The sequence below is a fragment of the Ovis aries genome, chromosome 9 (assembly GCF_016772045.2).
Source record: "Ovis aries strain OAR_USU_Benz2616 breed Rambouillet chromosome 9, ARS-UI_Ramb_v3.0, whole genome shotgun sequence".
In the NCBI taxonomy this organism is placed as follows: Eukaryota; Metazoa; Chordata; class Mammalia; order Artiodactyla; family Bovidae; genus Ovis; species Ovis aries.
In genome coordinates, this window is record NC_056062.1 from 74419856 (window position 1) to 74437349 (window position 17494).

At 42.3% G+C, this 17494-nt stretch overlaps 1 long non-coding RNA gene across 1 annotated transcript; it reads left to right on the forward strand.

Annotated features, from left to right (window-relative positions):
* Nucleotides 1–2014: 2014 nt before the first annotated feature.
* LOC121820351 (uncharacterized) lies at nt 2015–16251 on the forward strand. Its single transcript, XR_006060859.2, has 3 exons — nt 2015–2190; nt 4247–4286; nt 15626–16251. It is a non-coding gene; the product is annotated as an uncharacterized LOC121820351 (long non-coding RNA).
* The last annotated feature ends 1243 nt before the right edge of the window (nt 16252–17494 follow it).

The following is a 17494-nucleotide window of genomic DNA, read 5'->3' on the forward strand; positions in this document are numbered from 1 at the left end:
AGAACTCAGACAGCATTAGGAAAAAAAAGAACTTTCCGATGTGACCAGAGGTACAAAATCATGTGGGAGACTAACGAGAGAAACCTCTTTACTGGTGAGCAGAAGCTCTTCATTCATTTTCATCCCCGTTAAAATAAACAACAAAATTCCCCCTTCATGCTGTATTTGTTCTTGCTGCTTCTCAAACTAAAGTGAAATTTAAGAGACAGTTACTGCAGAGGAATGTTAAATACATGGCTTTCAAGCTGAATCCATCACAGTCCTTACATTCCACCTCTGGGAAATCAACAATGGAAATCTCTCTTTGAAACCTGCTGTGGATTTACTTGTCAGCACTTTCCCCCAAAATCTCCAAACTGCATTCAGTTACTCTAAAGTTAGGACATAAGTATGATTTTACATAAGTGTCTGTTACAATTTACATAAGTATCTGTTAATAAGTAAATATTTCACTGAGATGAGTAGTTAGAACTCAGACCTACTTAAAACAGCTCATTTCGTCCAAGTAAAGTGCGACCTGCTGCTTTGAAAAGTAAGGCATCACACATTTATGAATGACACAGGATTTAAAATTCCTAGAGATGGAGCCCTGGCCCCCAGTCACTGCCTGCCACAGCAAGGGGCTGGATTATAAGCCACAAGGACTGCAAACTCCATTTCTCAGGGAATTCAGTACAAGTTAGTATGACAAGGACAGATGAGCTGCTCTTGGAAAGTCATAGCATTTTCTTCTGTCCCAACATTTTTATGTAGACAAGACCCCTAACTTACATTTTATCCCCAGATCACCTGGGATGATTATTAAATAGTACAGATCTGGGCTTCCTTGCTGGTTCAGTGGTAAAGAATCCACCTGCTAACGCAGGAGACTGGGCTTGATCCCCAGTCCAGGAAGATCCCACATGCTACGGGGCAAGTAAGCCTGTGCACCACAGCTACTGAAGCCCGAACGCTGTAGAGCCTGTGCTCCGAAACAAGAGAAGCCACCGCAATGAGAGGCCCATGCACTGCAGTTAGAGTGTCGCTCCTGCTCTCTGCAACTAGCGAAAAGTCCACACAGCAACAAACACCCAGCAGAGTCAAGTAAATAAATGAATAAAACATTGTATAGATCCCCATGCTCAGCTCAAGGTCTGAGAATCTGTATTTTGAATGAACACCTGCCTTTTGACTGACACGTCCCTTGATTCAAAACGACTTGGCAGCAAGAAAGCTGGTTGTCATTTGTCTGTTTGTTGTGGTAACAGATCCTCTGGCTTTCTCTTAAAACTTCCTTCCAGGGTGCTGAAGATGGCCCGGATGTGGGACCAACATCTGTCCGCTGCTGCACCTCTGTCTCATCTCTTTTGCTCATCATTATTCACTTTTTCTCTTGTACCATTTCTTCACTGGGAAATGAAGCTCATCTGATGAATGTTGAAATGATAACCATCACTCATAAGAGCTTTTATCTATGACTTGCAGTACCTTAATTTTTTTTTTCTCCTTCCTTGGACCCTTCTTCAGAAGAGTGTGGTAAGTCACTTTAGTCATGTCTGACTCTTTGCAACCCCATGGACTGTATGTAGCCCTCCAGGCTTCTCTACCCATGGGATTTTCCAGTCAAGAATGCTGGAGTGGGTTGCCATTTCCTCTTCCAGGGGATCCTCCCCACCCAGGGTTTGAACTGGCATCTCTTAGTTCTCCTGCCCTGGCAGGCGGGTTCTTTACCACTAGTGCTGCCTGGGAAGCCCCTTTCAGAACACAGTAATGGTTTCAAATGCATAAAATAAAAAGGAAACCAATCATATTGAAATACTGTTCTGAAACTGTGCTTTAAAATGTGAAATATAAAACATAGATGTTCTTCTTTATTAATACATTAGAAAATAAGACCTAGAGGCAGGTTTAGTCGTGCTCTTTTTTATTTTCATTTTTCCCTTTAATTTCTGGCTGTCCTGGGTTGTGGTTGCTTTGCGCGGGCTTTCTCTAGTTGTGGCGAGTGGGGTTGCACTTCCTTTGTTGCCTGGGTTTCTCATCACAGCGGCTTCTCTTGTGGTGGAGCACAGGCTCTAGGCGAGTGGCCTTCAGTAGCTGCAGCTCACAGGCTCTCCAGCACAGGCTCAATAGTCCGGTGCACGGGCTTAGCTGCTCCACAGCATGTGGAATCTTCTGAGACCGGAGATTGAACCCTGTTCCCTTCATTGGCAGGTAATGCTTATCCACTGTGCCATCAAGGAAGTCCTGATAGTATTCTTAATTTCAAAGTAGGATGAGTATACACAGTGTTTTGAAATAGTCACAGCAACTGTAATATTATGTGAAAATACCTATGATTTTTATGGGTGACCAAGTCTTAGGTAGTGCTAAGTTTTGTTCTCTATATTCAAAATTAAAATTTCAGTTAGACAAGAGTGAAAATAAAAATTCAATTTTCCCTTCCTCCAAGTTCATGCACTCCCTGAATTCAAGGTCCTTGGAATGTAGGTTCAGGTTAAGAAATCTTGCCTTAATCAAATGACTTGGTTAATCATAGCAATTCTAGTCATTGCAGCTGGCCAGGGAAGGCTCTTCCTACACAGACAGGCTGTGTGGTGAATTTTTTAGCCATAAGTCTCTGACCATATTGCCTGGCAGTTAGGAAGCGATTGGAAATTCGGAGGAAGCTTCTCTACCTTGGGTGTGTTTCTGTGTTGCGTCCCCATCCAACTCCATCTATCTCAGCTATGCCCCAGGCCTTCCGGCTCCCATCCCATCCTCCTCTGGCACCTTCAGCCTCTTTCCTCCTCGCTGTCAGGCTTAAATGCTCCATTTTGTGCCTGCTCCACTCCCTCCCCTTCGCCTTCTTCTGCTCTTCACTCATTGTGTCCTTCACAAAACCCCCACCCACTCTGGGAGCTGACCTAGCTGTGTTCTCCAGGGTGTCAACAGGTGCTTACAAACTCTCAAGGCTCTAGTTCCATGAGAGATACAAAAAAATGCCATTGCTCTGGTCCCACCGATCAGCCAGGTTTGGAAATAATTTTTTTCACTCTGTGGTTTCTGGCATCAGTGATAAACATGTGGGCAGGTCATTTGACCGCAGCCTCACTAGATGCCAAAGCACTGACCTGGCCCGCTTCTCTGAGTGTCAGGCCCCCAACCCACACCCATATAAAAAGAGGCACTTCATATCCTGGAGAGAGAGAGAGAGAGAGAGGTTATTTTGCATGTTTTACAAAGGAGGAAATTTAGATAAGAGAGGCTCAATAACATGTCTGAAATCAAATGAGTCGGTAGTGGATCCGAGATTTTAACTGTGGTTCCCTGATGCTCATCTCTACACAGAAGGTGGTCAAAAAAGTGTGATTATAATAACAATAATAAATAAATGATAATTATTCTTATTATTACAGAATTGGTGGTTTTCCATTTATGCTTTCCCTGGAAGCAGATTCTGAGACAAGGAATACCCATTTGAAAAGGACACATTAGGGAGTGTTCTCGGGAAAAAAATCACTAGGAGAGTTAGGAAGTGGGGCAGGAAAGAAAAGAGGACCAAGTATGGAAGTAACACAAAGCAGAGGTGATTTGAAGAGGGGCTGGGTCACATTTCAGCATTGTTCATCAGAGGAAAGTGGTGGGAACATTTGTATCACCATGCCTGCCAGCCGTTGATTAAGGGCTGCTCTTGGGGGTTGTGCAGGGGGCAGAATCACCAGGGAAAGTTGGTTCTCTTAGGAGCAACAGGCAAAGCAATGGCAGAGAAGGTCTGGCTGCTGGTGGAAAGCACCCCCAGAACCACACTGACAGCATCTGCCAGGGTGATCTTGAACATGAAGAAGCCTTTTAAAGGAAACACCGTAGAGTTCTGATTTTCCTGTTTGGTTTCCATATGGATACCTCAGCTTCCCCTCAGAACCACATGCAACCTTAGAGACAACACTGAAGATGCTAAGTAAACATTGTGGGCTGACTGAAATCACTTTATTATTTCAGCACCATAGGAATCTAGGTCGTGGCTAGCCTCCAAGCTCCCTTCCTGCTGGGTCTCTAGCAGCAAGACTTCCTCTCGTTCTCCATGTTTCTGTTATTCTTCTGGGCCGGGGGAGGTAGATTGCTCTTGTACATATGATTCAGCTTTTCAGAGGAACTCATGACAGTCATGTGGGATGTGTTTCATTTTGTACAGTTTAACTATATATTAGTAACAGGGCTTACTGGATGATTCTGCTTTTCCAACAAAACTGGAAAGGAAAAAATCATTCAAGATTTTTTTTTTTACTAGGAGACTGCAAAAGAAGGAAACATAAATGTCTATTCTCTTTGTAAGTATTCATCTTAAGTAATAGAGAAGAATGGCTTTTTTCCAAAAATGTATGAATAAGTGACTTTTTTCAGTCTCAGATGAGATGGATGCTGTTAGGCCCATTCTCTAGGCTTTTGGGGTTCTTCAATTAGTTTGCAGATGGAATATTAAAACAGATTTACTATAGGGAAATGAAAAACAATGGGGCAACTAATAATTGTTTCATACACTACAACTTAAAATATTAGAAACAGTGAAAATTCTTGTTAAGTAAACTTAACAGAAAATAGTTTGGACAGTTCTCATGTTCTTGTTATGTTATTTTTCATATGGAGAGAGTGTCTTGTCTATGCCTCCATGGAGAATTACTAAGTCTGGATCAGTTGCCAACATATGATCCTTTATGCTTTCAAAACTGTGAAAATTTTCCAAGAGTTGCTTCAACATGAGCTATTTGGAGGTCCACCTCTTCTGTATCATCTTCGTCTTTATCTACAACCACTTTTTCAGTTATGTCATTAGCTCTGTCCTCAGAGTTCCTCTGCTGCCCATCTAAGGTCTTCCAAAGGGCAGTGTGTCCAAGTTCCCACAGCCAACTGCTTTCTCTACACCTTCATTCCACTCAAATTTCACTTGCAGTTTGTTACCCCCTTTTGGATTTTTTTTGCTGCAATTTCATCTTTGTTGGCCAATTCCTCTTTCTAGTGTTCATTCTTATAAACTGTCACATGGATTTATTGACAAAGAAACAGGAAACACAACTAGATGCTTGGCTATGTTGTGTGAGCTGAACAAAGATGTGCTGTGACCAGTCACCGACCAACTTTGAAAGAAGTGATGTGATTGATTACCGATCATGATATGCATCATCAATTTACACAGTGACTTGTAAATCAAAGAGCTAACAGGGAGATATGTACCCTATGCAGTTATGTAGGATTAATACACTGTTATGGGTTCCCCTGGTGGCTCAGACAGAAAAGAATCTGCCTGCAATGCAGGAGGCCTGGGTTCGATCCCTGAGTCAGGAAGATCCCCTGGAGGAGGGAATGGCAATCCGCTCAAGTATTCTGGCCTGGAGAATGTCATGAACAGGGGAGCCTGGCAGGCTACAGTCCACGAGGCCGCAAAGAGTCGGACATGTCTGAATTGACTTAGCACCACTCACACAATACACTGTAATAACTGAAATTTGAACCACGTTGTTGGAGGACTGATGTGATATAACTAAGTCATGATAAGGAAGTTTGTGCATATTGGAACTATGCAAAGCCAGAACTAACTGTTCTTCCAACACTTATCATGACTGACCTAGCTGCTACTATACAATGTCCAATTTGCCTGCAACAGAGACTGATACCAGCCCCTGATGTGACATTGTTCCTCATTGAGACCAACTGGCCCTGAATGGCAATTTTGCCACATTAGGCCCCTTCCATTTTGGAAAGGTGGGCAGTTTGCTCCCATATGTTTTGGGTAAGAGCTCTCCTTTCCTTCCTGCAGAGTCTCACCCAGCACCACTGTCTGAGGACTTACAGACTATGACTCACCAGCACCAGATCCCATATAGTATGGTGTCAGACCAGGAGACTGGCTCAACAGGAAAGCAGGTGTGGAAAGGGGCCATGACTGGATTCCATGGATCATACTACCCAGAAACTGCCGGGCTGATGGTCCTGGAACAGCCTGCTGAAGACAGGGCTAAAGGGTCAACTCTGAGAGTTTTCTTTGTGAGGATGTGGCCTCCAGAGAAAAATATGTGTACCTTGAACCGAAGTCTTCAGATGGCTATGTGACCCCAATATGAAGAATAAATAAGTCCAGATGACCTCACTTACTATCATTCTCAATGACTGCTTCTGGGGGACTTTGTGTTTCCTGTCCCCACACCCCTAAACTTTGCAGGGTTAGAAGTCCTTGGCCCCAAAGACCACTTGCTTGTTCCAGGGGACCCAGCAGGAGTGCACTGAATCATAAGCTTCAGATGCTGCCCAGGCACTTTGGGTTTCATGTGTCCAGGTACTATCAGGCAAGAAGACACCATTTTGGCAGAGATAATTGACCCTGGTCATCAGGAGGGGGTAAAACTATTATTAGGCTTCCCTCAAAGCTCAGTGGGTAAAGAATCTGCCTGCAATGCAGGAGACCCAGGTTGTATTCCTGGGTCGGGAAGATCCCCTGGAGAAGGAAACAGTAACCCACTCCAGTATTCTTGCCTGGAGAATCCCATGGACAAAGGAGCCTAGCGGGCTACTATTACACAATGGACAGGAGAAATAGCTGTAGAACTCAGATGATCTCCTTGAATATATCTTAGCATTCCATTGCCCAATCATGACTGTAAAAGGACAGGTACAAGAGCCTGGCCTGAGAAGGGATTGGTGAGCAGGGCTCAGGCCCCTCAATGACAAGAGTCTAGGTCAAGCTACTGGGTAAGACTCCAAGGCCAGAAGAGGTGGTGGCCAAGGGAAAGGAAGATCGAGACTAGATAGTGAAGGAAGGAAGGCATGTGAGTCAGTTGTAGCTGGAGACCAACGCCAGAGATGGGGGGCAGAATTTATCCCTCAAAAATACGCCTTACCAAGAGAGGCCACGATTGAGAAAATGCCCTTGAAGAATGGATCCCATAGCACAGGCGTGGACTACAGCAGACATGACGATGCATAACCCAGGACCTCCCTTCGAGAAAGCTTGGACACACTACCCCACTGCAGGGAGAGGTGTCAGTGAACAGCTTCCAGTTGTCAGGGTTGCCACAGCTGCAGAGAGACACCTCGCCTGAGTTCACACCTTTCTCTAGTGACCTAGTAAGGCAGGCAAATAAAAACCCAGCCCTGTCACTCTGTCGCGGGTCACTAATGAGCAATATGCACATCCAGGCTCTTGACTGAGTTGAAGGCTTTGTGGCGCTACATCACAGTTCGACTCCTTTTGCCCGGTCCTGCTTCTCTGCTTATATTTCAAGCCCTGGTAAACATCTTATACCCCATATTCCATTTCAGTGTCAATTTCCGGAGAACTTGACCTCCAACAATATGTGTTCATATCTGGAGACCTTGTTGACTTAAAAGTAGTGTGTGATCTTCATGTTTCAATTTTGTTTTCTTTATTTTTGGCCACACATTAAGATTTGAAGGATTTTAGTTCCCCAACAAGGGATCGAACCCAGCCTCCAGCAGTGAGAGTACAGAGTTGTAATCACCAGGGAATTTCCTCAATTTTATTTTAGAAGTAACTGAAAATTTTTCGTTCTCTGATGGTAAAGATATTATCATTGGAAAAAAGCTGATAGTCCTCTAAATATAAGATCTCCAGTAACCCACATTGCAAAGACCACTGTATTAAGTTGTGAATGCTGTGTATTTGTACAATGTGAGCAATTTAAAAACACTTTTATATTTATGAGGTTGCGTGCACGCATTGCAACACCCTTAGTCACTCGGTGTGTCCGACTCTCTGCGACCCCATGGGCTGTAGCCGGCCAGGCTCCTCTCTCCATGAAATTTTTCAGGCAAGAATACTCGAGTGGGTTGATGCCCTTCTGCAGGCGATCTTCCCAATCCAGGGATCAAACCCGTGTCTCCTGCATCTCCTGCACTGGCAGGCAGATTCTTTACGACATGCCAGCTGGGAAATCCCATTCATGAAGTTACCTGTTCCAAACAGCTGTTCCATGCACTCGGCAGATATTTGAATTCCCTCTTTAGGGAAAAAATGTTAAGATGTACTGCAAAATGTCTAGGCATAAATCTCAGAGGAAATTTCCCACTTGTGCTCAAGGAGAAAATACAAAGATGTAAATAAAAGAATTTTGATAGTGAAAAATTGAAATAGCAAAAGTTGGAACTAAATGTCCCTCAGAAGAGGATAAATAAACTGTGGTATAATAATAGTTACAGTACCATACAGTTAATTAAAACAGGTGAAATATATAATTTATAAAATATATCAGATCTCAATACAAATCTCCAACCATAATATCAGGTCATTGAATAGAAAGTTTCAGAATATATATACTATGATATCACTTAGGTAAATTTTAAAATATTGAAATATAATTGATATATAATATTGTGCTAATTTCAGGTATACAACATAATGATCTGATATTTGCATATATTATGAACTGATCACCATGATAAGTCTAGTAATTATCTGTTCCCATGCAAAGTTATTACAATATTATTGACCATATTCCTTATGCTGTATATAATATCTCTGTGACTTAATTTATTACATAGCTGAAGGTTTTTTTTTTTTTTAGCTGAAGGTTTATACTTTAATCTCTTTCACCAATTTCACTCACCCTCTGAATCCCTTCCTTTCTAGCAATCACTCTTTTGTCCTCTGTATCTATGAGTCTATTTTAGCTTTGGGGATTTTTTGTTTGTTTTGCTTTTTTAGATTCCACGTATAAGTGAGCTCATGTAGTATTTGTCTTTCTCTGTCTGATTTATTTCACTACGCATAATATTCTCTAGATCCATCCATTTTGTTGCAAATGGCAAGACTAATTTTTTAATGACTGAGTAACATTCCATATACGTATGATATGGTGGTGGTTTAGTTGCTAAGTTCTGTCCAACTCTTGCGACCCCATGGACTGTAGCCCACAATGCTCCTCTGCCGCTAGAATTTTCCAGGCAAGAATACTGGAGTGGGTTGCCATTTCCTTCTCCAGGGGATTTCCCCCACCCAGGACTCCTGCACTGCAGGCAGATTCTTTACCAACTGAGCTACCAGGGAAGCCACCATGTGTTATATATATATCACATCTTATTTATCCGTTCATATATCATATATCTATAGACTCTCAGGTTGCTTCTGTATCTTGGCTATGGTAAATAATGCTGCCACAAAAACTGGAGTGCATATAACTTTCTGAATTAATGTTTATGTTTTCTTCAGGTAAATACCCAAAAGTGAAATTGCTGGATTGTATGGTAGTTCTAGTTTATATTTTTGAGGGACTGCGATCCTGTTTTCCATAGTAACTGCACCAATTTACCTTCCCTCCAACAGCGCACAAGAACTCCCTTTTCTCTAAGCACTCGACAGCATTTGTTATTTGTTGTCTTTTTTGTTTTCTTGGCTGCCCTGGGTCTTCCTTGCTGCACATGAGCTTTCTCTAGTGGCGGCGAGTGGGGGCTACTCTTCCTTGTGGGGCTGGGGCTTCTCATCGCGGCGGCTTCTCTGGTTGTGGAGCGTGGGCTCTAGGTGCCTAGGCCTCAGTCGTTCCGGTCGTTGGGGCACATAGGCTCAGTAGTTGTGGCTCGCGGACTCCAGAGCACAGGCTCACTAGTTGTGGGGCATGGGCTTCGTTGCTCCAAGGCATGTGGGATCTTCTCAGACGAGGGATAGAAACCACGTCCCCTGCATTGGTAGGTGGATTTTGATCCACTGCACCACCAGGGAAGTCTTCATATGTTCTATTTTTGATGATAGCCATTCAGACAGGCGTAAGGTAATACCTCTTCACGATTCTGATTTGCGTTTCTCCAACGATTAGTGACGCTGAACATCTTTTCATGTGTCTGTGGCTATCTACATGTCTTCATGGGGAAAATATCTATTCAGGCCCTCTGCTCACTTTTTAAACTGTTTCTGTTTTGTTGATGTTGACTTTTATGAGATTTTTTTGTATATTTTGGATATTAGTATCTTATCAGATATATCATTTGCAAATATCTTCTTCCATTCAGTAGGCTGCCTTTTCATTTTTTTGATAGCTCCCTCCACCGTGCAAGAGCTTTTTAGTTTGATGTAGTCCCATTTGTTTAGTTTTGCTTTTGTTTCCTTTGCCTGAGGAAACAGATCCAAATACATATATATAGTACCAAGATAAATGTCAAAGATTGTACCACCTATGTTTACTTTTAGGAATTTTATTGTTTCACGTGTTACATTTAAAGTTTTAATTCATCTTGACCTTATCTTTGTATGTGTTGTGAGAAAGTAGTCCAGTTTGACTCTTTTGCATGGAGCCATACAGTTTTCCCAACACCATTTATTGAAAAGACTATCTTTTCCCCATTGTTTATTCTTGCCCCCTTTGTCATAGATTAATTGACCATACAAGTGTGGGTTTATTTCTGGTCTTTCTATGCTGTTCATAGATCTGTGCCTCTGTTTTTGTGACAATATCATATTGTTTTGATTACTGTTGCTTTGTAATGTAACGTTAAATCAGGGAGTATTATACCTCCAGCTTTATTCTTTCTCAAACTTGTTTTTGACTATTTGAGGTGGTTTGTGTTCCCATAAAAATGTTAGAGCTATTTGTCCTAGTTCTATAAAAATTGCCAATGGTGTTTTGATAGGAATTGCACTGAATCTATAGATTGCCTTGGATAGTATACTCATCTTAACAATATTAATTCTCTCAGTCCATGAGCGTGTGTATATTTCCATCCGTTTGTGTCATCTTCAATTTCTTTCATCAGTGTCTTGTAGTTTTCCTAGTACAGGTCATTTACCTCATTGATTAAATTTATTCCTAGGTGTTTCATTCTTCTTGATGCAGTTATAAATAGAATTGCTTTCTTAATTTCTCTTTCTGATAGTTTGCTTTTAGTGAACAGAAGTGCAACAGATTTCTGTATATTAATTTTATGTCTCATAAATTTTTTAATAATGTAAAAACAATACTATATATTAATCCTTATATAGAACTTTCTAAGTATTTTTAAATAGGCTGATTAGATACACACTATATTCCCCGAAGGGATTCAGGTGATAGTGAGTAAAGGCAAGGAAGATCCCCTGATTTGTAGGAAATTTTCTTGGATTTAAGACATTTTCAGCCTTTATTGGTAGCTGGCAAAGAAAGATCCCATTGACTCATGGTCAGTAGGTATGTGCAGCCTGATTTTTCTTAGATTCCAGCTCTTTGCAGAGACACAGGATCCTCATTTCCCTTTCTCCAAGGCTCACCCACTTCTTCCATGCTCAGATTTCTGATTCTGGAATACAACGGGCACTCTGAGAAAGTCTGTGGGAATGGACCGCCCCTCACATCCCTCTCCTCCTGGCCCCCCTGCACCTCCCCAGCCTCATCACAGTGAGCTTAGCCCTGGGGTTAAGCCCAGTGGCAGTGAGCACTGCCTGACTCAGCCTGCTCTCAGCCCCTGGGGCAGCTTTAGGGTTGCTCTGTCAGCCAACCCTGGATTGTAGGAAGAGAACAGCTTGGTGCAGACCCACTGAATCTTTTCTTACAGAATGGAGTTTAATCAGAAAGGGACGTCCACTGGAAACCAACCCAGTGAGCGAAGTTCACACATGTCTGTGGATCTCCAGGTCATCTAACGCCTGGGTTACTGCTAATAGTCCCTCTACCCTGTTCAGTGTGGGCAGAGCACTGACCTCAGGGAGGAGCAAGAAGGTGCAAGAACGTCATCTTCTCCAGTCTGGGAAGGAAAGGAAAGATGGTCTCAGTGCTTCCTGGGGCATAAACTGTTGAGGCAGGCAGCATTGTGGGGGTACCCGGAATCCACCCTCAACTCCCCAAGATTTGTCTCGATCTGATTTATCATTCCCAAATTTCACTTAACTATGTATTTCTTGCTAATTTTATTTATTTCTTCACCTCTATCCTAACCAGAGTAATTTTGAGTTGCTTCTCTCTTCTCACTTGGTTGAAATTATCAAGGCATCTGAGATTATCCCAGTTTGTTAGAGTCTGCAGCCCAGGGAATAAAGAGAACAAAGAAATTATGTCAAAATATTTTACACATTGAATTCTTTAAGGCATAATTTGAAGATTTTGAGACACATGTATTCTTTACACCAACTGCAATTGAAAGGATCACAGAGAGCAGAGAAGATTGTTTCATTATGAGAATAAAGGTCAACTCTTTAGAAGACTAGGACATTTGAGAATTAAGCGAGATAGGGCTTGCAAAGGACCTGGCTCACTGCAGGTGCTTAAAAAGCCAGTTGCCATTCTCTTTTTGTGTGGCTCATATTAACTCTTCAGTGCAGTTTAGAAAGATTCCTGCTCTCTTTAAAATAGTCCTTCTCACAGGTTGCTGTTATTCAGTTACTAAGCTGTGTCCCACTATTTGCAACCCCATGGACTGCAGCATGCCAGGCTTCTCTTCCTTCACTGTCTCCCAGAGTTTGCTCAAACTCATGTCCATTGAGTTAGTGATGCCATCTAACCATCTCATCCTCTGTCACTCTCTTTCCCTCCTGCCCTCAGTCTTTCTCAGCATCAGTGTCTTTTCCAGTGAGTCAGCTTTTTGCATCAGGTGGCCAAAGTATTGGAGCTTGTGCAAATAAATTACCTGGGGATTTTGTTAAATTGAAGATTCAGACCAGTGGATATGGGGACAGGCCTGATAGTCCAACCAGCTCCCAGGTGTTGCTGACACCACTGGAATGAGATCCAGGCTCAGGGTAACAAGGTTCTATTTCATGGCTTGAAATTACCATTCTTACTGATTTTCACCCCTGCAGTTGTATGTTGCTTTATCCCATGAGCCTTCACCTGTTCATCCCCAATCAGCTATTCAAATCCTGTATAACTTTCAAAGTGTTAAGTCCCATTTTTAAATTAAAACTTCTTCCCAAATCTTTGTAGCTCTAAGTGATTAATGTCATCTCTGATACTCTGAATCACATTTAGTCAAATTCTTTTTATTAACACTGGTGAAAGCTTAGTTAGATAACCTAAAAAGTTGGTTAAAGTGGGGATATCATAATTTAAATATACCTACTTTAAATGTTTAATAAAAACCTTCAAAGACACATTTGTTGACCAATTTTTTTATGTGAACCCTAGTCCTTCTGTTCAAGTAGGTCTCCTTTGAGACATGTTCTGCTTCTTTCTTACATAAACCATCCCTATTCATGTTGCTTAATATATTTTTTCTCAAACTTTCGCAGATTTCCTGGCCACACCTAAGTTGACCACATTTTTAGAATGACTCACTTTAATGTGTCTTCCACAGACACTATAACTGTTTTTTTCATGCTCAGATTTCACTGGCTTCATAATTTTTTCACTGAATTAGGCAGTTAGAAGAAAAAGCACAAAAACTGGTCTGGAAACAAATACAACCAACTGTTGCTAAGTGTACAATTCACCTGCGGGGAATGCCCTGGTGGCCCCAGGGATAAGAATCCACCTGCAAATGCAGGGAATGTGGGTTTGATTCCTGATCCGACAAGATCCCACATGCTGCAGAGCAACTAAGCCTGAGGGCGCCACAGCTACTAAGTCCGAGCTCCAGAGCCCATGCTCTGCAACAAGAGAAGCCACCAAAATGAGAAACCCGAGCACTGAAACAAAGAATAGCCCCGGTTTGCTACAATTAGAGAAAGCAACAAAGCAACACAGACCCAATCTTCAAAAACATAATTTACTTGTGGGAGGAGAAGCTGGAGGATGGAGCCTGTGGGGCAGAATAATGGCTCCCCCAAAATGCTAGTCCAGGAACTTGTGAGTGTTCACTTATATGGCTAAAGGGATTTTGCAGGTGTGATTAAGTTAAGGATTTTTAGATGAGGGATTATCCTGGATTATCTGGATGGGCTCAACATAATCACAAAGGTCCTTATGAGAAAGTTAGAGTCAGTAGTACACGTGACTACAGAAGTAAGAGTTCAGAGTGACATGTGTGGAAAGGGCCATGAACTAAGGAATACAGACGGTTTCTAGAAGCTGAAAAAGGCAGAGGACAGATGCTCCCTCCAGAACCTCCAGAAGGAACCAGCCTGGCCAATACCTTGACTTTATCCCGGTGAGACTGATTTTGGATTTCTGACATCCAGAGCTGTAAGGTAATAAACATGTGTTGTTTTAAGCCTTTCTGTTTGAGGTAATCTATGGCATGGGCTTCCCTGGTGGCTCAGTGGTAAAGAATCTGCCTGCCAGTGTGGGAGATGCAGATTCAATCCCTGGGTGGAGAAAATCCCCTAGAGAAGGAAATGGCAATCCATTCCAGTATTCTTGCCTGGGGAATCCCATGGACAGAGGAGCCTGGCAGGCTACAGTCCATGGGGTTGCAAAGAGTCGGACACAACTTTGCGACTAAAAAACAATTTATTGCCTAGGCTGTAGGGGACTAATGCAGGACTCCAGTGTACTGCCAGGAGAGGCACTCAGGGTGCTATGGGCAGAGCAGTACTGGGATGTGTTGGTCTCTGGCAAGTGCAATAAGAGTAATCAAAAGCACTTCTACTGATATGAAAAGATACTCAAGAACAATAATTATTAGAAAAATGCAAATCAAAGCTGCAGGGAGATATCATCTTACACTGGCCAGAATGGCATTATTGAAACGTCTACAAATAACAAATGCTAGAGATATGTGGAGACAAGGGAACCCTTCCATACTGTTGGTGGGAAAGTATGTTGGTACAGTTACTATGGAAAACAGCCACTATGCAAGTTCCTCAAAAAAACTAAAAATACAGTTGCCATGTGATCCAGCAATCCCTCTTCTGGACAAAACTATAATTAAAAAAGAAACGTGCACCTTAAGTTCATAGCAGCACTATTTACAAAATCAAAGACATGGAAACAGCCTAAATGTCCATCAACAAATGAGCAGATAAAGAAGAGGTTGGTGCCCACAATGGAATATTACTCAGTCACAAAAAAAAGAATAAAATGATGCCATTTTCAGAAACGTGGATGAACCTAGAGATTATCATACTAAGAGAAGTAAGTCAGAAAGAGAAAGATAAATACCATATGATGTCACTTATGTGTGGAGTCTAAAATATGACAGAAATGAACTTCTCTGTGAAAGAGGAACAGACTCACAGACATGTGCAACAGACTTGTGGTTGCCAAGGGGGAGGGGGTTGGGGGAGGGATGGATTGGGACTTTGGAGTTAGCAGATGCAAACTAGTATATATAGAACGGATAAACAGCAAGGTCCTGGCACAGGGAACTAGGTTCAATATCCTGCAATTCAATAATGGCAAAGAATATTTAAAAGAGAGAGAGAGAGAGAGAGAGTGTGTGTGTGTGTGTGTGTGTGTGTGTGTGTGTGTATAACTGAATCACTTTGCTGTACCATAGAAATTAACACAGCTTTTTAAATCAACTAAAATTTTTTAGAAGAGTACTTCTACTGTAATTAATTTAGAATTGTATTTGTTCACTAAATCTTTCATATGCCTTACCAGATGGACAGTGAGTTTTTCGAGGGCATCAACATATTGTCTTGCTAGCTTTGCATCTTGAGAGATAGCATTTTAAATCTGCAAATAATGATTTTAGTTATTTATAATTTCAAAACTGTCAGGGTGGAACTTCTGTGGCTTAATCTTTAGACTAGTGTAATTAAGTTGTTTTTTTTTTCTTTCTATCAAAAAAGATGTATTCTCTCCCCCTACCAATGCAGGTGACACAAGCTCGATCCCTGATGCTGGAAGATCCCCCATGCAGCGGAGCAACTAAGCCCAGGCACCACAGCTATTGAGCCTGTGCCGCAACTACTGAAGCCTGCAGGCCTAGAGCCTGTGCTCCAAAACAAGAGAAGCCACTGCAATGAGAAGCCTTCGCAGCACAACTAGAGAGGAGCCCCCACTCATCACAGCTAGAGAAGAACCCTTGTAGCAACAAAAACCCAGCACAGCCAAAAATAAATACATAATTTTTTTTAAAGAAAGTTATATTCTCTACTGTACTAAAAACCTGCAATCTAGGAGATAGGAGATGAATGAAACATAACAAAGGCTTTAGAGTCTTAGCCTGTTTCCTTCTACTGCCAACACTGTGGCCTTGGACCTATTGCGAAACCTCCCTTACCTTGAGTTCAGTTCAGTCGCTCAGTCATGTCCAACTCTTTGCGACCCCATGAATTGCAGCACACCAGGCCTCCCTGTCCATCACCAACTCCTGGAGTTCACCCAAACTCACGTCCATCGAGTCAGTGATGCCATCCAGCCATCTCATCCTCTGTCATCCCTTTCTCCTCCTGCCCCCAATCCCTCCCAGCATCAGAGTCTTTTCCAATGAGTCAACTCTTCACATGAGGTGGTCAAAGTATTGGAGTTTCAGCTTTAGCATCAGTCCTTCCAATGAACACCCAGGACCGATCTCCTTTAGAATGGACTGGTTGGATCTCCTTGCAGTCCACGGGACTCTCAAGAATCTTCTCTAACACCACAGTTCAAAAGCATCAGTTCTTCAGCGTTCAACTTTCTTCACAGTCCAACTCTCACATCCATACATGACCACAGGAAAAACCATAGCCTTGACTAGGCGGACCTTTGTTGGCAAAGTAGTATCTCTGCTTTTCAATAGGCTATCTAGGTTGGTCATAACTTTTCTTCCAAGGAGTAAGGGTCTTTTAATTTCATGGCTCAGTCACCATCTGCAGTGATTTGGGAGCCCCCCAAAATAAAGTCTGACACTGTTTCCACTGTTTCCCCATCTATCTGCCATGAAGTAATGGGACCAGATGCCATGATCTTCGTTTTCTGAATGTTGAGCTTTAAGCCAACATTCACTCTCCTCTTTCACTTTCATCAAGAGGCTTTTAGTTCCTCTTCACTTTCTGCCATAAGGGTGGTGTCATCTGCATATCTGAGGTTACTGATATTTCTCCCGGCCATCTTGATTCCAGCTTGTGCTTCTTGCAGCCCAGCGTTTCTCATGATGTGCTCTGCATAGAAGTTAAATAAGCAGGGTGACAATATACAGCCTTGACGTACTCCTTTTCCTGTTTGGAACCAGTCTGTCGTTCCATGTCCAGTTCTAACTGTTGCTTCCTGACCTGCATATAGGTTTCTTAAGAGGCAGGCCAGGTGGTCTGGTATTCCCATCTCTTGAAGAATTTCCCACAGTTTATTGTGATCCACACAGTCAAAGGCTTTGGCATAGTCAATAAAGTAGAAATAGATGTTTTTCTGGAACTCTCTTCCTTTTTCCATGATCCAACAGATGTTGGCAATTTGATCTCTGGTTCCTCTGCCTTTTCTAAAAGCAACTTGAACATCTGGAAGTTCACGGTTCACGTATTGCTGAAGCCTGGCTTGCAGAATTTTGAGCATTACTTTAGTAGCATGTGAGATGAGTGCAATTGTGCGGTAGTTTGAGCATTCTTTGGCATTGCCTTTCTTTGGAATTGGAGTGAAAACTGACCTTTTCCAGTTCTGTGGCCACTGCTGAGTTTTCCAAATTTGCTGGCATATTGTGTGCAGCACTTTCACAGCATCATCTTTCAGGATTTGAAATAGCTCTACCGGAATTCTGTCATCTCCACTAG